The 22436-nt window shown below is 38.1% G+C and overlaps 1 long non-coding RNA gene across 1 annotated transcript; it reads right to left on the minus strand.

The window, feature by feature from the left end:
* Positions 1–735: 735 nt before the first annotated feature.
* Positions 736–22145, minus strand: LOC106952473 (uncharacterized). The gene is made up of 3 exons (XR_001425998.1): positions 20072–22145; positions 9513–9519; positions 736–745 (listed from the first exon to the last, which is right to left on the minus strand). It is a non-coding gene; the product is annotated as an uncharacterized LOC106952473 (long non-coding RNA).
* Between the last annotated feature and the right edge of the window lie 291 nt (positions 22146–22436).

The raw sequence follows: 22436 nt of genomic DNA on the forward strand, positions 1-22436 counted from the left end.
AATATAAATCAAAACTTCTTCCTATACAACTCAATGAAAAGGGTTTCAAAAATAGGATCATTTTATATGGAGCATGTGTTTTTTTTTTTTTTTTTTTTTCTGCCTCAGGGTAAGAAAAAGAATCCCAACCCATGAGAGTAAAAGCATTGTGCAGCCTGTCCACAGAGGGAAAAACTGCATTTCTCCAAGGTGAGAGACGGTGGCTCGCTGCTAACTCTGAGCCGTCTCAGAGCGACTGAAGGAAACTTGACAGCTGGGAAATTAAAAAGCTGCTTTAAGCTCGACTGTCTGCGAGCGGAGCGGGCCGGGAGATCTGTCACTCATTCTTCTTCTTCTGCGTTTGAACATACAAACAAGTGATTTAGGACTAAATCTCTCAGGCATTGTGTTCACATGAATCAGCAAGCTGCAAATACAAAAAACAAAAGAAAAAAGAAATGTGGACAGAACTCCAGCAGTGGCATTGTTTTTCTCTGTTTTTTTTGTTCTTCTCCAAATGACACTCCATATTGTGTGTGAGCACAGTGCCCAGGCGGTGGCTTCGCTCTGGCTGCGTAATGAAAACAAATAGCCCAGAAACGCCGCCGCGGCCACTGCAGCCTCTTCCATCCCCTTCTGATAAACAGCACATCTCCACACCTCCAAACTGTCCTTGAAGTCACACCTTCAGATCAGACATGAGTCCCTGAACACATTGTAGTCAATAAGTCAATTCAGAAAAACATATTTACAGCTGCATATTTTTCTGCATCGCTCAGGAAAGAGAGGAAGAAAAGCACAAGAGAAGAAATCCTTCACTGTGCTTCGTGAAAGAATTAGCACTCCCATTCCTGTTGTTTTGCTTTAACACAGCCACAAACTTTATCCATTTTACGTGTCGTTCAACTTAACATTTTTTCCTAATAAAATTTGAGAAATTAAAGTGGCAGTGTTATGGAAAATTATATTTCTTTGAGCTTTACATCATGTTATGTTATTCCTTCATCAGAAACACACCTGGAGTGTTGCTTTGATTCTTTCATGCATGTTGGAGAAATCGTTTAATCTCCATGGCAACCATTGAGTTGCACAAGAGGCCTGGAAGGACCAAATGACCAAATTAAAGGTGGAGGCCTTTGATGACGGAGCTCCTCCTCTGAGCTGCAGCTTCCAAACTTCCGCCTCACAGATCAGCCTTCCTCCCACTCAGCTCCTTCAGACTAGCCTGCAGCAATTAGCAAACACCTGGTGAGCTCATTATAAGAGCTACTTCTCAGAGTGAAGCTGGTAAAACCATTGATAAAGGGTTAATAGAGGAGCCATGTTGTGATGACTTCCAGAAGGTGGAGTTTCAGAAATAGCAGGAGCTTCTTAAAGAGACAGAGGCCTAATTTCTAGGCGTTAAATTACAAAGTAAAATTTCTTTTAAGCCATGCATATATATATATATATATATATATATATATATATATATATATATATAGATAGATAGAGAGAGAGAGAGAGAGAGAGAGAGAGAGAGAGAGAGAGAGAGCATCATTTAACAACTGACTTTACCATTGTTACTTGATGGTACTATAAATTTGCTCTATATGCCATAATCCTGGCCCTTTAATTTTTGTCCAGCCTCTCTAAATAACACCTTTCTCATTTGGAGGTGAAAGTCATTTCTGATCTCTACCAGCTTTGAACATCTACAGGCTGAAATTTCTGCCCATTTTCTTAAAAAAGAGCTCCAGCTTAGTCAGATTGAATCAAGATTCCTCACTCTATTCAGGTCTGAGTCTTTGACTGAGCCATTCTAATGCAAAAATATGATTTAAACTAAACCATGCCTCTGTTGCTCCGGCTATATGAACTGAATTTAGACTTAATACAAGCTCCTATTTGTTGCTGAAAAGTTACTTGTAAGTTAGTTTAGTCTTATTTCAAATGTACTAAGATATTTTTACTAGAAAAAGTAGAAAAAATACTTAAGATTTGGTGCTTTTGCTGAGTAGAGCGTGAATATTTGTGCAGAATCTTTGCTGCAGATTTGACCCATTTCCTTTTTACGTCTCCTTCTCTCTGCTGGCTTCCCTGTCTGCTTTTAAAACATGTTAAAAAAAGAGTTTCATTTTTAATAAAATGGTCAGCATGCAGGAAATAACACTGAATAGCAAAACAGCTGCATTTTCTAAAGGGGCATTTTGTCACATAGACATGAAGCAAAAAAATCCATTTAAAATCCATCTTACTGGGTTGAAAGTGAAAATGCAGCAACATGAAAAGAAAGAATGCCTGCACAATTAGGATCACTGAAGTTTATTAATAATGCTTAATATATATCTCTAAATATGTATTTTTATTTCAAATATATATCTATATTTACAAAGAAGTGTTTTGTGCAGTGTTTGGTTCATATCTGCTCTGATGTGTTTTCTTCAGTAAACTGTTCTTTTTGAGTGGATACTCTACTATTATTGTAGTTGGCAAATAATTTATTAATTCATCATGATTAATCCGATTAGATTAGTTTTACAGTACATCTACAGTTTAGACATTAACATATGAAAGCAAATATTAAATACAAAATAACCAAGTTAATTTGTGTACCTGCTATTAAAGTTCATTTCCATCGGGTTGAAGGTGGTTTCCAAATTCTCAAAACCACTTTGATTCCACCACTGTTTGACTTTTACCAACAATAAAACTCACTTTGAATAAGAGCTTTGATTATGGAGGAAGAAGACAGAAAACAACACGAGGGAACAATGACAGATGCAGAACCTCTCAGTCCTTCCAAAAACAAAGACGTATCCATAAGAGTCTTTGTTGGTCCTGCTGTCCTGGGTTTAACTGCACGCTTTTCATTTCTCCCTTTTCATCCGACCTTCGCAGGATTAAATTGAAACTGGATTTGTTTTTGTTCTTCTGCGAGCGGAAGGAAGTAAACAAGGAGCAGGACTGCTGCTGGTGGAGGTGGAGGTGGGGATGAGCGTTGGATCCAGACCGCGTCACTCACTATAAAGTCTTCTTTCTAGTTCTCATCAAGAGCAGCAGCAGCAGCTTGGCAGCTTTCCACCACATAGGTGTGTGTGTGTGTGTGTGTGTGTGTGTGTGTGTGTGTGTGTGTGTGTGTGTGTGTGTGTGTGTGTGTGCCCTTCAAACTCCCACAACAAAGAAAGAGAGAGTTTGACAGAGAGACAGAAGGAGGAAGCAGCTCCACCTGTCCTCTTACCTGCTGAGAAGGACAGAGGGGGTTTCCCCTCCACTAGCTCCGACTCTAATCTCCTCAATGATGAGATGAAAGACAGACGGACTGATTCTTCCCTCTGCAGCGACACTCAGGACTACACTGACCTAGATGATGAAGGATACCATCGTTCCCACCTTCCTCGCTCATTGCAGGGATGTACAACTAGTAAAGGTCGGCTTCCAGCCAGCGATTATATCCACAACAAACTTTGTATGTAGTTTGTCTTGCTTAACATGTTTTTTGTCTGTTTGTTTGTTTTTTTAAAGGGCCATTATTATGTATTTTCCAGGCACATACAATTGCTTTATAGCACAATAACTTAGCTATCTTACCTTCAGTTATAAAAATGATAAAAATAAATTTGACTTTGAAGTTTAACTCTTTAAAATTGAGTCTCTGTCTCTTTAAAAACTCCTGCTCTTTCTGAAGCGCCGCCACCAGGAAGTCATCACAACTTGGCTCCTCTATTAACCCTTTAACAATGTTTTTGAGCTCAGCTGTAGGTGTAGGTCCTCCAGGTGTTTGCTAATTGCTGCTGGCTAGTCTGAAGGAGCTGAGTGAAGGAGCTGAGTGGAGGAGCTGAGTGGAGGAGCTGCTCTGTGAGGCGGGAGCTCGTTAACCGCAGCACCGAGGAGGAGCTTCACCTTGAAGGCGAGGTGTTTTTGAACAGATGAATGGTTGCCATGGAGATTAAAGGATTTCTCAAACATTTATGAAAGAATCAAAGCAACACTCCAGGTTTGTTTTTGACGAGGGATAACATCTTAACATGATGTAATGTTCAAAAACGTTGATTTTCGATAATAGTGCCCCTTTAATTAATAGATCAAACGTTGCCAGTTTTGGCTTTAACTCAAATACGCTTTTCCACAAAGAGACGAGAAAAACACAAAACTATGAGATCACTTTGTAGATATACAAAGTGACGTATATCTGCAAAACTGATGAAGACAACATGGAAAGTGTTATCTTCACAGCGAAACATGGTGCTGCATTTGTTTAGCTTGTATTTACCCAGAATGCCCTGCACTGTGGTCCACTTCCTGCTTTTGGAGCGGCTCTCATATGCATTGAAACAGCAACACAGTTCACTTCAAGGTCTGTAGGTGGACCAGAGTTTGCTTCTTTTAAGTCCAATCAGAGTTCAATTACACATTCAGACCTTCATAAGCGAACCGGACTTCCTGTTTGGTTCTTTGAAAGCAGTCCGAACAGGACTGGTGTGAACAAACCCTTAGAAAAGGCGGAAAAAAAGGTTTTACTCCAAAGATTATCACAAGCAGAAAACGCATTAAAGCTGTCATCCTTATACATTTGTGTCCTGTTGAGTCAGACAGCAGCGGCATTATTAGCTCCGCAAATGCCTCGGTTGGAATTCACTCAGAGAGATTTACGGGGCTTGTTTACTCCCAAAGTGTTTCAAGTGCACTAATTAAATCATTCTTGTCTCAGTTGCACACCTTTTATTTGCGTCTCATGCGTTTTTGATGACAAGCTTCAGAAGCAAATCCGGGCTACTCCCACCTCAAAGCCGGAGCATCCCGCTGTTACTCCGCTTAACTTCTCCCTCTCGCTCTCCTCTTCGCCGGTGTTCTGTCAGATCAGCATACGTTGTCAGATAGTCATACGCTTAGCTCAGACATGTATAGTAGTCATTACCATATGATTTTATTTAATCAGCAACATAGGATCATGACGTAGATCATCATACACTTTGTTATGAACAGCTGTATGGCATCCTGACTTAGCGGTTAAGTAGGTTAATGAGTTTTACACGGGCCTGTGTTGTAATTGACTGCAGCTGCAGCCAGACCTGCTTTAAATACACTTTGAAACCATGACAACGCATGTATATCTATACAGTTATCATATTATGTCATATTATAAACAATTTAATGACTTACTTTCGTCATAACTTGTTGCGTATGCTGAACTGACAACTCCACTGACGGTCGGACTTCTTAATGCGCATGCGCGGGCATGCGTACTGACTGCATGTATGCTATCCTGACAGCGTATGGCTATCTGACAGAACACCGGCCTCTAATTTCAAAAGCGGCGTTTGGCGTCGGAGGGCGGAAACGCCTCGGCATCTATCGTCGTCAAACACGTCAATTACACATTTGTTTTCCATTTGACAGAAACTCTTTCATGAAAGATGGAAATGTAGTTTTGGCAGAGCGTCGCCCCACTCCAGCAGTCACAGTTAGCTGGTGAAATTCCACTCCTACACGCTCACCACATCTGTTGTGCGCCTCGAAAAGAGGCAGATGGAAGAGAAAGGTGGAAGGTGTGCTGGGGATCTGGCTCACAGAGCCGCCCTCTGTGTGAAACCCATCACATCTGCCCTGAGAGCGGCGGGAGAGGGGATGCTCTAAACTTCAAATTCTCTCTCTCTCTTTTTCTCTGAGATGATGGAACTGCTTTTGCAAAAAAAAAAAAAAAAAAAGTTAAGTATCTCATCGCGCCGGGAAACTGTTGCAAATCACCCGGATTTGGCCTTTTGGGCAACGCTGTGAGACATTCTGCATAAAGATGAAAGGGAATGGAGGGAAGCGGAATAAGTGTTGCAGAATATTCTGGACTCTGCTGGCTGAAGTTTGTCTACTGGTGCTGAAATTCATTCACACCTGCAGACAGCTCACATATAAGACTTAATGTCAGGTCAATCATGGCTAGAAAGAAATAAAAAAGGAGAAAAAACTTCAGAAATGTCAGAAGAAACAAGGACATTTGTGAGCTTCAAAAGTGACATTTTTTTTTACTTTTAAGATTTTAAGATTGAGCTCAGAAATTTTCTAGAAAAAAACGTAGACATCTTCAGAGTTTCAGAAATCATTTACTTTTGAAACTCTTGAAATTTCCTAGTTTTATTTCTGGAAAATTCCTTAGATTAAACTCAAAATGTACCTTTTTTTCCTCGCAAATTTTCAACTTTCCAAACTCAGAAATATTTTTTTTTCCTGGAAAATTCCTGATATAATAATAATAATAATAATAATAATAATAATAATAATAATAATAATAATAATAATAATAATAATAATAATAATTTTGTTTTTAAAAAACACATTTTCTCTCACAATTTTTGACTTTTAAAACTTAATTTTAATCTCAAAATTTCCCATTTTTTTGACAGGAATTTCTGCCTGAGCTGAACCACTAATATCAATTTGTTGAAATGGTAAAAAAAGAAAAAGGAAAAACTGAAATATGTGGTTTGAAATAAAGAAAATGGGGGAAAAAACATAAAATCATGTTTATCTCAATCAATTGTAATAACATCATGAGATCATTTATAAATAAAATAGTTTCTATTGCACATAAAATTCATGGCAACATCCTAATAGGTCACTAATAAGTGAATTCTAAACATAGATGAAATGTGTAATTCTGAGTTACATTCAGAATTACACCCTAACTTTATGCCAAATAAACTTCTGCTTATTGCTCATTAGAAAGTTTCTAGGACTGGCTTCTTTTTTTTCTTTCTAGATTTGCCAGTTGAGCTCAGGTCCCAGTGAAGCGTTTAATGAGTTGCTGTCCAGCTTCCAGCCAGAATCCCTGGTTTTATTGCTGATGCTAGCCTGCTTCCTTCCCAGGGAGGACAACACTCCCAGTCTGCGTCAGCTCCTACCACCTGCAGCTTCTTCATCTCGCTGCACTGAACTGGGAGCCTGAGCAGCCGTCCAAACACTTGGCCTGCAGTCACCCCCGAACGCCATCTGCATTTAAATGAAAACCTCACTTTCCTGACTAGCTGTTGAGGCTCAGGATGTTTAATTCAGTGGTGGGTAAACATGTTGCAGTCGCAACAGTCAGCTGCTGCCGCCCACTGGGCATTACCTTGCCAGGGTTTGGGACTAGCATGCTAAAGTTGGACAGAAGAAGCTTTAGAACGGGCTTAGAGGGGCAGTAGCCCAGGGCATCAATTTTTTTGGGATGTTCCAAAGACTTTTTTTTTTTTTCAAAAGAATGCATGTTTTCCATTGTCCTTTATAACTTAGAGGACAAAATCAGATTAATTGTCAATATTTGGGGATTTTTATTAATAAAAATTACTAAATTATTTTAAAATTATAGACATTTTTGGGGGATCACGATGGAGCTACTGCTGTAAACGTGACGTCACGCACACAAAATCCTGAAAAATGTCTTGCTGACGATAACTACCATTAGTTTTAGCTGTCAAGTTGTTAGCATAACGTGCTAAATCTCAAATGTTTGCGTGATATATAGAAGAAAAAGAGATGCAGCACTTTGCTGTTAATCATCAACACTACAACAACTAGTTAAGATCCAAAGGTATCACATGTCACAGTTGAAGAGAAAGTTTAAAATAGTGAGGCTCAGTTAGGCTAGCTTGACTTTGACAACCTTTAGATGCAGACATGCTGCAGAATTCTGTGCGTTTCAGTTCAGTTACAAAAAAGTCGATTCACGGCAACCTTGACAGATCATCAGCAAAGCAGGTCTTTAAAGTAACTAGTCAACCACCGCAGAGTTCAGATGATCACTTATTAATCATCACAACATATACATCAAACCTGAACTGAATGTTCTGTTCTCTGTGTAGGAAATGTTACATCCTGTCTGCACGGCTACATTTGGACGTTTTTCTTTTTGTGGATTGGTATTAGTAAAGTCACCAATTTCAAAGTGAGATCAAGAAAACTCAATTCACTCCGATGGATTTGTCAAAAACGTCTGAATTGCTTCCATTTCACCACGCAGTGCAACATTCAGCGTGAAAAATACTGGCAGTAAAACAGACATGGCAGGACGTCTGAAAACATAACATTAATTGAAGACAATTGTGTGTCTCACTCCAAATAAATTGAAGTAAAAATGTTTTGAGGAAGCTGCCTCATCCATCCTTTTACTTCCCTGTCCAAATAAGAACCAGTGACTTTTTACATCTTTATTTGCTGTCAGCCATAAGACGTGTTTATTGTGGATAATGATCATTCGCAAGCTGAGTTATGACTTGAGGAGTATTTCAAGCACGGAAGTTGCCAGAGAGGGTCTATTAAAGGTTATAAATCACTTTCCCTGCAGCTGCTGCCGGTAACAAGAACAGCTCTAGCGGGGCTGTTGAAGTCCATATAAGTAAAATATGTAAAATCGACTGAAAAGCTCCGGGAAGCCGAGAAAACTGCAGAGTTGGTAATAACTGGTGGAATTCAAACCCATTTTACATTTGATGCACTTCTTTGAATTACTTTCACTTTTGAAAATATGAACACTGGCGGTTCTCTCATTCTGTCACATCCTAAAGCTGCTTTTGTTACTGAATATTACAACAACTCACATTTGTTTTTGTAACTTGAGAACCGCATGCTTACGCCATTCATTTTACTGTGAATGTATAACCAACACAAAGTTACAAACCATTGGGAAGTGGATGAAAAACGATGCCTGGTTTTTAATATTCTTTATGAAGAAGAAGATGAAAAGTGTGGCATGCACGTATTTTTAGCCCCCTAATGCAACCTTCTGTGAAGGCTGAGGTGGTTGGTTTACTTTTGGTCTACATGAAAAACACAGTAAGCTAACTTTGCACATAAACATCAATGGAATCGACTGAGAAACATGGTGGTGGCAGCATCATTCTGTGAGAATGCTATAGCTTAGCAGGAACACACTACAAAAGCACAAAAACTTACCAAGTATATTGATATAGTTTGTAAAATAGTATTTTCTATAGTACTTAAAATGATACAAAACTAGCTTATAAGTAACTTTCTAGCCAGATATGAGCTAGCCTTTAGCAGTGGTGGGCACAAGTAGTTAAAATATTAGTGGTGCTAAACCTAAAGCACTAACCATAAACATTTGTTCCATTAATACTTAAGTACTGTAGCACATAGTAATTGAGTGGAAGCTAATTCTAAAGTGCTAATTTCAACTATGTTGACATCAACTATATGTCAATGACAACATGTTTTATATCACACTCTACAGATCAGTTTGCATTTCAGGAATTGATTTTTTCTTTAATAAACTCATGGTTTCAGTTTTATTTGATGTGTGATGCTAACGCTGTTACTGATTTTGCCTAAGAAAGCAGTCAGTAGATTTTAACTCTGGAACTGTATTTTTAATTTTTTTTTTTCATTTGGACCTACTTGTGTCTTAATAAAGTTGATGATGATGATAATGATGATGATGACGATGATGATGATGATGATGATGATGATGATGATGATGATGATGTAGTAAAAAAAAACGGAAGGAGAGGAAACGTAGCAACTGAGTAAATAGACTTCAAAATGAGAACCTAAATATGAGCTACTTGATTTCTTAATCGGTTGATAACCAAAACCTCAACACAAATGTTAAACTTTATCCAACTGAACGTTTACAAAATAGCTGAGTAAATTAGTGTTTCAGAATTTGTCTGGAAATATTAACTTAGGGGATGCTAAGTGCGATAAAAACTTCATAAGTTAGCAAAAACACCAACGCGCTAAAGTTAGCGTCACCACTAACACATTAGCCAAAACATGCCCACCACTTGTTCTAAGTCGATAATTCTTGAATATTGATTTTAAAAAGTACTTAAAAATATGTACATATTGAAGTGAAATACTGCTGCTCTGAGTTAATTGGATGTTTGTGGTTTTAATGTGACCAAATGTGAAAAAAAAGTTTCAGCAGTAGCCACTATACTTCCATACTCTAATGAATCCTTGGCTGCAGCACAAAAAGTAGCCAAAGATGAAGCACGGCCTACAGTAACTGAGAAAATGTTCAGCCTCATTACTCATGGTGCAAACACTGAAATACATTCAAACAGAAAACCGACATGTGGAACGAAAACCTTAAAAGAAGAACAAGCTGTCCTGCTGGTCAACGTTTCAACGATATTAACTCTGAGTAGCTCTTGAGCAAAATCCCCCACAGTGCGTAAAACATAATGAAAGCACAAGCGGAGGAGAGAAAACGGCACGGCGGAGGGAGCTTCAGGCAGTTTTATTACGCTTTTAAAATCGTTTCTGTTTGTACTCTTTGTGACTGGTAAGGCCCGTCGGTTCAAGGGCGTCCATCAGCTCCCACTAATGCTGATCTCAGAGAGTGACCACAGAGGCTGGGTGGCCTTCGGTGAGGAGCCGGGCTGTTTATGGACGCCAGAGTGAAGGTTAACTCGACGCCAGAACGCAGGGGTCACAAGCAGCCTGGGAGACAGAGATGGATGTGTGTTTGGTCTGGAAGGCAGACAGGCCTGGAGCGCTCACTGCGGCTCAGCCACTAATGCACAAATAAAATTGGGAGAGGGACCCACACAAAGAGGAGAGCACAAAATGACGGAACACCTTTAAATCAGAGGTTTGTCTGTTGCTTTCGCTTAGTTTTACATGGATCCGTTCTTTAAAATCGGTTCATCTTGACTCAAGTTGGCTTCAGTGGCAGAAGCTGTAATGGAGATGTGATAGACCCCCTTTTTTACTGGACTAGTTCCCATGGCAACAGTTTTGTTCGTCACAACGCTTCCCCTGAAGTTAATCAGGTTTAAATGTGTCAAATCATGGAAAGATTTTAATCCGACATAGATAACCAGAGTAAATACTAAAAGCAGTTTACAAATCAGGATTTTATTTTTAAGAGAAAAGCTTTATTTTTATACTTAATGAAAACCCTAAATTGTGTGTCAGAAATGTTGGGTATGTAATGTTATTGGGTGATGGGGAAAACTGCTGACTTGGCAGTCGTTTGGCTGACAGCTATTGCAGAGGTTAAAGGAAAGGAAAAATGTGTGATAATACTTTTCATTAAGGCCACATTACTATGTTGAAAATGTGTTTTGCTTTTGTTTTTTTATTGGTCTAATGTGACATTCTGATGTTTTAATTAGCAGGTAAATTTAAGATAATCATAATTAACATAGATAAGGGCTTTCAAACATTCATCTGTGCGTAACTAATCTATACATTGTGCTTCACTTAGTGATAAAGTGTTGATTGAATAAGAGGTACTAGCTGTTGTATTATTTTTAATACAACAGCTAGAAAAAAAGTCACTTAAATCCGAACAGAGAGAAGCTGCTGCTCTGCTTCACCGAAACCCTGTTGCAGGCTGCCATCTAGCGGTCTGGATGCAAACAGCAGGGGCGTCATCGATTTTATTTGGCGTTAAAAATGCACTGTATTCAATATTTCACAAAACCACAAATTAAAAAACAAAACAAAACTGAAGAGCTTAATCCATAAACTCATTAAAGGATTAACAAGGAAATCCCAAAGAAAGTTATCCAAGAATATTCATTTCTGAAGGGATTTACTTTGAAAATAGAACTGAAAACCTTTATTTGGAGATGATAAATACAACGTGGCATCACAGTGAAAGCGGTTTATATTAATGAAAAGCCGAGAAACGCTGAGGGAAGATGAGCTGAGAGATTTATTGCGTGTTTGAAGCGATGCGTTCACAGGACGTCCAGCTCTGTTTCAGTTCTTTAGCTGTTGGGCAAACAGAGCCAACAGCTTTACATAGCTGCAGACACCAGGGAACACTTTGTGAAAATGTTCATATGCGTTGGAGAATATTTGGAAACGTCTTACAGTCTGTGAACATGCATGACATTGTGAAGATGTTTTGTTGTGCAGTAAGCTAATGAGGCGAAAGAACATTCTTCTGTCTTGACTGACGGAGCAACACAACAATCCAGACGTTAATGCTGATTTTCAGAAAAGTTTCAAAGCATATGAAATAATATTTGGTAAATTAATTTTGGTACCAGTTTGGTTCAGTCGAACACCATTTTCAGCAGTGGATAATATAACCTATGCAATGAAATAACATGCAACATTAGCATTCGGAGAAATTAGACAATGAGCAAAAACACTTTGTCACTTTGAGCACAAACTTCCTTTGGAGTTTAAACTGAGAGTTTCTGATTATTGACTTTAAACATAGATCACTGTAAGTTTTCTGGAAATAAATCTGGAAGAAAAACATTGAAAGTTTCTGAAGATATTTGTGTGGTGTACCTAGATTTACAGTACAGCAGGATAAAGCCTGTTACAAATTGTTACAATAAATTTCAACAGAGTATTTTATGTATCGTTCAAACAGTCTTTGCTTCTTCTTCTGTAACAATACATTAAGAACCGGTGGATTTGTCCAGTCAAAACCAGATCAAATATTCAGGAAAATTTTTCAGAAATAGGATTCATACAGGAGCTGTAAGGGGATTCCAGAACATTAAAGGTCTGACATGATCCAACATTTTGTATTCATATATATATAAAAGTATTTGCAAAATGTTTTAAAATGACAACTGAATAAGTAAATTCTAAGTATTTAGACTATGCAGCAGTTAAAGCTGTGTCCTTCTATGGTTAAACTTGCACCTTCAGACCTTAGTCCCAATTTCACATGAATGTAGTTAAAACAATATGTGAAAATTCAGTAGAAATGTCTCAACTGATGTATTAAAAGAATGTGAAGAATTTCTAAACGATATAAGCTGAGAAAACCAGATATTTTCCTGATTGCACTGTCACTTATCACTACCTGGTCATCTTGACAACACCGTTTGCGTACATTATTTTTGCAAAAAGCTTTTGCTCAGCCGCCTATTTTGGAAATGTGTGAGCAGTCCCCCAGAAGACTATTTGTGAGGTCAGACACTGATGTAGGATGAGAAGGCTAAGCTAGCAGTCTCCACTCCAATCTATCCCAAAAGTGTTAAATGTGAATGAAGCCAGAACTAAGTACAAAATCAGTCAAGTTCTTCCACACCAAACTCTCTCATCTACCATATGGTTCTGTGGAGTTTGCCTTAGACTCCAGTGCTCAGCCATATTGGCACCGTCCACAAATTGCTCCTACAAAGTTGTACGAGTTATTTTAGGACAAAAGTTGCTGAGCCCCTCTCCTGAAAAACAGTCCAACTCCACCAAATCAAAGACAAATGTATCCCTGGCAACTGTCAAACTGAAAATTACCCACTTGATTGGCTGACTTAGTGGTTGGTGTTCTTGACCTGAAGGCAACATGAACTCTGTACTCTGCCCTTTAGAATCTGCTGAACTTGCTCTGCGATTTTTGTAGCTGTGTTGGTCATCTCCACTATCATTTCATATTTAAAATAAATGCTGTGATGTTTTTACTCCTAATATAAATTAATTGAATTATTACTGACCACTCATGGCAGGCAGGCTAAAAAAATGTATATTGGTCACTACTAATATATCTTTTTATATGGTAGATATTTAACAGAAATCAAAATAAGTTATAATTTGTGTGGGCAAGTTAAAGTTAAAATAATAAAAAAAAGCAGTGATAAGAATTCTGATCTCAGAAGAGATTTGGACATTTATTTCTTAGTATGTTCAGTTCCATCATGTTTTTCACATTTAAAAAATTTGAAATGAGATTTAATTTCTGCCAATAGAGCTGCAGAGTTCTGGATGATGGATTTGTCTGTGATTGGTTTGATGTTATATCGTCTCATTTATGTACTAAAGTATGCTTTTTAAGTCTTATACACAACCATCCCTTTTCCCTGTACACCCAAATGTTTTATCTCAAAGTTTTTAAATTGAAATACATCGCTATGTTGGTAATATTCTTAACTCTGTTATGCTGGAGACATATGCTGGTTCATGGTAATATGAAATAATTTCTATATCTTAGAAATAAAAGACTGAGGCCTGTCTCTAAATCTACTGCACTGCTAACTGCCTGCAGTAAAGCTGTCAGCATCATCATTTTCTGTTCCTGAGACCACTTTTAGCTTTTAACTGCACAGTTTCCCAATCTGCAATTAACACTTCATCATCTGAATTGCAGCTGTAAATAACGGACTGTGCTTCCTGAGATTAACATACTTGAGCCGTCCAGGCTGCACTGAGCTCATTCCTGACTGAACTCCTGACACCTACCTGCAGAGCTGGAAAATATCTGGATTCTCCATGGGGATGGAACGCCAAATGGAAACAGGAGAGCAAAAACAAAGAGGGAATTCATCTAGCAGACTACAGCCAGTTCCCTCGGCTCTCAGCGACTTCGTAAGGTGTTTCGGTTTTACCACACACACACATCTCGTTGATGGGTTGTTGGGTTTTTTTTTTGGAAATGGTTTTCACTTTTCTTTTTAAACTTTCTAGTTTTGGGCTTCGATGAGGGATTCTTCTAGAGGGATTAGTGCATTTATGTTTGTCCGTGAAAATTTTCAAGAAACAATGGGAACAGCAACGAGGGACTTTAAACTGGACTCATAATTCGTTTTTCATGTGAAACCCCAAATTAATTAGAGATTTTGAAGTTGATTATAGCTCATGCAAATCAGCTAAGTTGGGTGTTATTTGGTATTTCTCAACCAATACATAATGGTAAAGTTCTTGATATGAGTTGAATGTGGATGTACATCAGTAAACCTTGTTGTACGATGGTTTGTGGTCAATTTGCGACAACTGTCCACAAGGGGTTAGGTGCCAAGAGGTCACACTGACAATATTCTGTGTGGATACTGTTATTGAGTAAAGAAGACTAAAGGTTTCCATGACTAGGGGAGTGTCAGAGCGAAATAAATAAATCTACATCTTCTGATGTGAAAAAGCAATTCCCCTTTAAACACAACTGTTTTGGTCAACCTTAACAACACTGACCAACATTTTCACTCATCTTTTCACAATTGTTGTAAGTCACCCACACTGGAGAGGTTTTAAACATAAACATTAAACATGAAAGTCACAGCATTTCATTCAGGTCAAGACTTTGACTTGTCCAAATTCAGAAGTGAAGTTTCTGGATCATCGTTCTGCTGCAAAACCAAAGATTTACTTCAAGCTTTCGGTCACCAACTAATGACCAGATGTTCTCTTTCAGGATGTTCAGCTGGTTCCATTTACCAGAGTCGGTTTTCCAGGTTCTGAGGCAGCTAAACAGCCCCACATCACCACACTACCACCACCATGCTGTGCTATTGGAATGACTTCCCATTTTACTGTAATCTTTTTTCCAAAATGTCGGACACCTTCCAAGAAATTCCACTTTTATTTCATCAGTCCACAGAGCATTATCCCTAAAGTCTTGAGGATCATCAAGAGATTTTCTAGGAAAACTGAAGGTTAATCCTCCTGATCCTTTTGCCCAGCAGTGATTTTCTTATTGGAATTGTGCCATGTGAGCCATTTTTGACCAGTTTTCTCATAGTGAAGTCATTTACGTGGGTCTGCAGTTCTTTAGATGTTGTTCTGGGGTCTTTTGTCATCGCTGCGCTCTTAGGGTAACTTTGATCAGCCGGCCACTCCTCCATTTGTTCTTGGCTGTTTGTGGATAATGGCTCTCAGTGTGGTTCAACTCGTTTTTTTGTTCCTGAACTTCCATGGAGCACTGGATTCTGTCTGGCTTTTGACGATTGCTTGGCCTACTCTACTTTGTCAGGTAGATTCTGTTTAAGTCTTGATTAAGAACAGGAAGTGGTCAATCAAGTCTGGTTACAGCTGGACAAAGTGAACTCAGCTTTTAGGTCAGTTTTTACATGAGCGTTTATTCTCCCACTGAATAAAAGTACTCTGAAGGCTAGTTTTGTCGTGATCATGCTACTGTAATAAAGTATTAATTTAAAGCTTTTTACACATTTTTACCAGCTCCACATCTATAAGTTGAAGTTTGTTTCAGTTCAGTTAGGGTGACAAAACAGTACTTCTCTGTTCGGAGCTGCATCATCAGTCTCAGAACAAGTGCTGTCCCCCCACTTTTACACTTTGAGCGTCCCGTTTTTGTCTGTTAAAATAACCACTTAACACATTGGCACTGACATTGTTCTGTGTGGTACGACAGCATATTAGGGCCACTGTAGACAGAAAAAGAAGGAGTAAATGTCCACCAAAAAACTCTGAAATTTTCAGATTAATCTCAGAAATTCTCTGGACAAAACAAGGGAAGTTTCTGAAATTGAAAATTTGCTAGGAATAAAACCCCATGAACTTCTGAGACTTGCATCAGAAATTCCAAAATTTCCATATTTTTTTCTAGAGAATTCTCAGATTAATTTCTAGCAAATTTTAAACTTTTCTAACTCAGAAATGTCCTTGTTTTTTCTAGTAAATCTCATAGGCTTTTTTTTGTTGTTGTTTTGGCATATACAAAGGCCCTAAAATACCATGGTAGGGGTGGAGCCTCAGGAAGTGAAATCAGATAGGAGAGGCTGATCAAGACACAAAATTGGGATTTAGGGTGAAAAAATGACAATGTCCTCATGAATGTGTTAGAAAATGACATGCAGCATACAGTTGTGCTGTGGATGTGACCAAAAAAAAAAAAAAAAAAAAAAAAGTAGACAGAGAATGAAGAACATGACAAAGAAAAACAAATTAAACAACTGAAAAATACAAGAACCTTTACAGTTTATTAAACACTTTGTTCATGATCCTTCCTTTACAGAAACTCAAGACAACGTAGAGTACCTCTGGAAAGTATTCTCACCTCTACACTTTTTTCATAAAATTTTGATATATATATATATATATATATATATATATATATATATATATTAAATAGCTAATTAATTTGGGAACAAGCTGCAATGTAAAAAGCAGGAAAAGTAAATACTTTCTTAGCAAAAAAAATCTGCTCTTTACATGAGATTTCAAGTTGATTTATAAAGCATGTTGCAATATCAAGTTCCTAAACTTTCTCACTGAATGTAATCTGATATTACTGCTACCACAGCTTCAGCTTCCACATTACACGTTTCTGATTTCAGTCTCATTTAAGTAATCAAATTATATTTCCATTTAGGAACACGGAGCTCCTGCTAAACACACCCCGGCTGATTCTGAAACCATTTCCTCACGTGGCAGCGGGACCAGCATCTCTGCTGGATTCGGTCAGAACCTAATGGGACATCTGAGAATTCTGCTGCTTCTCTCTCGTTTCTAAGACGCATTGAAACTGCTTGTTGAAGTTGCGATGATGTTTTCTTAGATTGTCTTTTGTGCCCACAAAAGGGAGGAAAAATAGATTTAGAAGAATCATAAAAATGGTTCCAGTCTGGCAAACTTAGCAGGGATCTTAAAGGACGGTTTGTAGCTTAGATTCAGTCTCCCTAACGCTGATCCTTCATCCCGTCGGACAGAAGATTTACACCCTGAGATCGTTTCAGACAAAGCTACCGAGCAGAACAGTGCGTTTCCACCCAGGAAAGACTCTACAGTCAGTTTCCATAACTGCAGCTTTTGTCTTCCTCTCCATAAACAGTAAATAATTGGAAGGAAGCGTTCTCCCTCAGCTGTACCTAGCTTAGACACCAGAACAAAAGACTGCTTCAAAGGTGGTAATGGTGAGCAGCAAAGCTTCTTTTTTCCTGACAAAAAACCTAAAAGCAGATGTTAAATGAACACCTGGAAACATACATATATTATATATATATTTATCTATTTTTTTTTTCTGTCAACCACAAAATGCCTGTAGACTTCTGCTAAATAGAGGTTCCCAAACTGCTTGCAGAAAGGCTACTCATGTGCTTGGTTGGACAGGTTTTCATCCACTCCTCATAAACATATTAGCATATAACGATAATGTGTGTTAATAATATACACTAGAAATGCACCATAAAATAGCTGGTGAGCAGACTCTGAAGATTTCAACTTGATCTGCCCTGATCTCTGGCCGCCTGGTTGGGTTTTGATCAATGAACACACCTTGATAATGCTATCAGGTTGGCCTGACAGGAACACTCTTCTGTGCAGATGTTGTTACAGCAGGAAGACAAATCAACGTTAGCTTGGTTTTTGCTATCACCGCGGTGCTTAAGTTGAAGTCGGAGAAAGTAGAGATGCAAGATACGACAGAGCATTAGGGCCATTGGAGATAAAATAAGGGAGTACATTTTCGCCAAAAAACAAAAACAAAAAAAAAAAAAAAAAGTAGATTAATCTCAGAAATTTTCTTGCAAATACTTGGAAATTCCTGTTTGAAAAGTCAAAGATTTGCTAAAAAAAAATTTCATACAAGTCTCAAATTTCTAGGGAAAAAAAACTTTTTCCAAGTTTCAAAAGTTGAACATTTTTGACTTTTCAAACTCTGACTTTTACCATGTTTTCTAAAACAAAATTCTGAAATCATTCTCACAATTACAGAGGTTTTTTTTTTTTTGGCAGAAATTTACTCTTTAAAGTTCTTATTTTTTTTTATCCACAAAAGGCCCTAACACGCCGTCATAATAAAAATCTATGTAAAGAGATACTATATTTTCCATGTTTGCAGTTCATTAATGCAAGCAAGACTTTCAACAGATAAGAGACTGAATGGAGTGCGGCAAAGTTGCTCTGCTGTAGTGGCCTTCATTTGAGAGTGGACAGACAGGAAAGCGGGTTATGAGTAAGAGGAAAGGCAACGGTCATCAGGTCAGGACTCAAACATGTGACGGCCAAATCGAGGACTAAGGCCTCCGTATCTGGGTTGCATGCTTTACCTCTGCGCCACCGCAGCGCTCCAGAGTTGTTCTGGATTTATCCTGCTGTAGGTCATGGAGCATACCGGATTTGGAAAAGCTGAGTCTTGTGAGTCTGTGACTTAGATTAACGTTCAACATTCTCAAGGAATAGAGATGGAGATGTTACATCAGTAGAGGTGATGAGCTCTAATATGAGAAAATCCATTTTGGAGTCGTTCTAAAATAGTTAAAGCCTGTTTTATAGTTGATCTTTTGTGACAAATACAATTTACTGAAACATTCTTATGTTATAGTTCTTAAGCAGAAATCAAAATAATGCAAAATTGGTAGTGGAAAGTAAAAGCCTTATTGATTTCACCCACTCACCTCCACTGGGTGAATCTACAAACATTGTGATCTAATTAGTGACCTCCTGACAGGATATAAAACAAGTATTTGACATTTCTGAGGGCTTAGCTTCCAAATATTGAGAGTTTGGGATTTTTTTTTTCTTGTGTGAATGTAAAACCCTAAACCTTAATAAATATGTTACTGCTGATAAGTGAGTTTATCCATCAACTGGTGATGAACCATTTGATCCAAGTATGCACTCTTCTTCACATTTACAGCAGCTGCTGACTGATGCTGCAGATGAACACGCCTGACCTAAACAATCTGCCAACAGAGGCGGATCCAGTCCACATCTGGGTTTAGACTCCATCTGAACGCGGACGACGAACAAGCTCCTAATCATCAACGGATTCCAGGAATGGATTAAAGTGAACATCATCGACTCGGTGCTATTTTAGGAACCTCTCAGTCATGTCTAACTGTGCCAGGCACCTTTACAGAATACTGCCAAGGAATCCCAAAGAGGAATACCAGCACACTGGCAGTGAGCAAAGACTGTCCAACGTTAGCTCAACTTAGCAGAGACTCAAACCTTTCCAGGGGGAGTAAGGACGTTAAGCAGCCGCAGCCAGAAAATGATCACCTTTAAAGATGCTTTTCAGGATCATAAAGCTCTGAAAATTATAAAAATCAGGTAAGGAAAACTATTTGTCGAAAACAACTCGAGTTAAAATCAGTGCTGCTATATTTTGCCTGATAACTGCAGTAAATATTTTGTCTAAAATATTTAATTCAGGTGACTAAACTACCAAAATAGCTAAACATTTGACTTATTACACTTGCACACATCATATTGCATTTCATACTATTTTATATTGCAGATTGAAAAACAAAGCAAATTTTTTAAACACTTTTCCTAAAATGGGGACATTGTTTAATCAGAGTAACATTTACTTGGAGATCTGATAAAACTACATATCGACATATTTATCTGCCAAGCCGTTTCATCTACTGTACTGTTAAACTTTTCCACATTTCGGCTTGTTTCCATCTCGTTTCTATTAGGATTTTTTGCGACAAATATCTTGATAAGGAGAAAGAAACAAGGATTAAACAATATGGGAAAATGGGAGGAAATTGGCACATTTTGGCCAAAAACTACCACTGTACATCAGTAGGGGTGCACTGATTGCAGTTTCTAGGCCAATCTTCAAATGGCAATTCTGATTCTGGCTGATATTGTTTTTTTTTTTTGTTTGTTTGTTTGTTTTACCTTAAAACCTGTAAATATAATGACAAAGTCACAAAGTTAGCAACAGTGGGGTGACTATTGTTCACTGCAGACATGAAGGAAATCGAGGCCGACCAATTTAGTGGCGAATGCCTATTCTGAAGATACCTTTCCGCAGTAAAACACAGGGGTGGTAGCATCATGCTGTGGGGATGCCTCTTCTCAGCATCGACAGGGAAGATGGTGAACACTACAAGTCAGACATGAAGCTTTAAACTTCATAAGAATGAACCACTTTGTTTCTGTCCCAAAAACCCCAATAATAATAATAAAAAAACAAAGTTTCTGTTTGTACGGTGACAAAACGTGGATTGCACTATGTGGAAGTATGAATATTTTTGTCCCTGTACATTAAATTGTATTTTTTCTGTAAAAAGGAAAAGAAAGAAAAAAAAATCCCTGTTTAAAACTAACATTCATAGCTGCAGCGTAATATTATTTTGAAACTGGTCTGAAGGTAGAATTCAAAATAATCTCTTCCACACTCATATTCATAATAACCAAAAAAATCTTATAATCTCCTTAAAGGCCTAAAAAAAATGTATAAATAAATATACAAACAGTACATGAACCATTAGTAGTACATGCATCAAGAGAAGGCCACTTTGTATTTATCCTATAAAGGCCAATTCTACCAGAATTCTAACAGAACCCATATGGAGCAAATATAAATCATTCCAGCTTCGAGTTTACCCTCTTCATAAGCAAATTTAAAATCCTCCAGTTTCATAAAACCAGCTAGGACAGGTGTTCGGTATGTGGTTCTGTTTGTCTGGGTTTTCTTAGCAGTAACCAGGATCTGGTGTTGAGCACTATAGTGTAACTTGAGCACTTTACAAGGAGGTGAGACTGCATATAAAAACCAGCCACAACCACTAAATGAAACTGATAGTGCTGTTGCACAGCTGTGCTTTGCTTGCAGACATTAAGTAGCACTCTTATGGGTATTGCTTTGAAAAAATAAAATAAAAATCTGATCCTAAATGTGACAGATTTCTCTATGCCAAGAGTCAAGTCGTCCTTAAAAGTCTTAAGGGACGCCGCTAGGCACGGGCCAGTGTGACATTCTCATAACATTGAATAAAAACACAATTTACAACTACATTTTAAACAGACATAAAATAGAATCTAGTTACTTTAATTGAAACAGACAACTTTTCCAACTGCCACTGAAGTATTGATTTTTTTTCTAATGGTCTAGCATTCAGTTATTTCTATTTTCATTCAGTTAAGCAAGAATGTAAAATAATAATTAGTCAGAAATTTCAAGTTTCAAGAGTAACAAGTATAATAAGCCGATATTAGCATGTTAATTAGTAAGGCTATCCGCTCGGGTAGCCTGCCTGCAGTCTGCTGCTGAACAGACGAGCTAATTATAGACACAACAGTTACAATGAGACCTCTGTCTATGGTTCGAACATTTTCGCTCCAGTTTACCTCTCCTCTAAGTGAGAGAAAAGTGCAGTTGCTTTCTTTCTGCAACATAGGGAGTGTGTAGCAGTGGGTGGGTGAGGGGAATTACTAAATTCTGCTCGGGCGCCTTATTAAAAGGGGCAGTGTTGTGTGTTTTCCAGACATATAGAATAGCTTAATAGCACAATTAAGCAGCCATGTTACCTTCAGTTGTTATAAAATGCTAAATATAAGAAATACAACTTCAAAGAAATTTGTCTTTGTACTTTAACGGCTAGAAATTGGGTTCCCGTCTCTTTAAGAAACTTCTGCTCTTTCTGAAATAACACCTTCAGGAAGTGATCACAACATGGTTCCTCTATTAACCCTTTAACAATGTTTTTTACCAATTTTGTTCTGAGAAGTAGATCCTATAATGAGCTCAGCTGATCCGCAGTTCCACCAGGTGTTTGCTAATTGCTGCTGGCTAGTCTGAAGGAGCTGAGTGTGGGAGAGCTGCTCTGTGAGTTTGGAAATGGCAGCTCTGAGGAGGAGCTGAGCCTTGAAGGCAGGGCCAAGTCCACCCAGGTGTTTTGCACAGTTGAATGGTTACCGTGGAGATTTAAGGATTTCTCCAACATGCATGAAAGAATCAAAGGAACACTACAGGTATGTTTGTGATGAGAAAATTACATTATAACATGGTAGAAAGCTTAAAAAAAGGTTGACTTAACATAATACTGTCCCTGTATGAGAGCTTTAGAGCACAGAAACAATAGGATGGTGTGTTGTTTTGG

Source organism: Poecilia latipinna, unplaced genomic scaffold (genome assembly GCF_001443285.1).
Source record: "Poecilia latipinna isolate Pla-1442-1.1 unplaced genomic scaffold, P_latipinna-1.0 Scaffold519, whole genome shotgun sequence".
NCBI classification, from domain to species: Eukaryota; Metazoa; Chordata; class Actinopteri; order Cyprinodontiformes; family Poeciliidae; genus Poecilia; species Poecilia latipinna.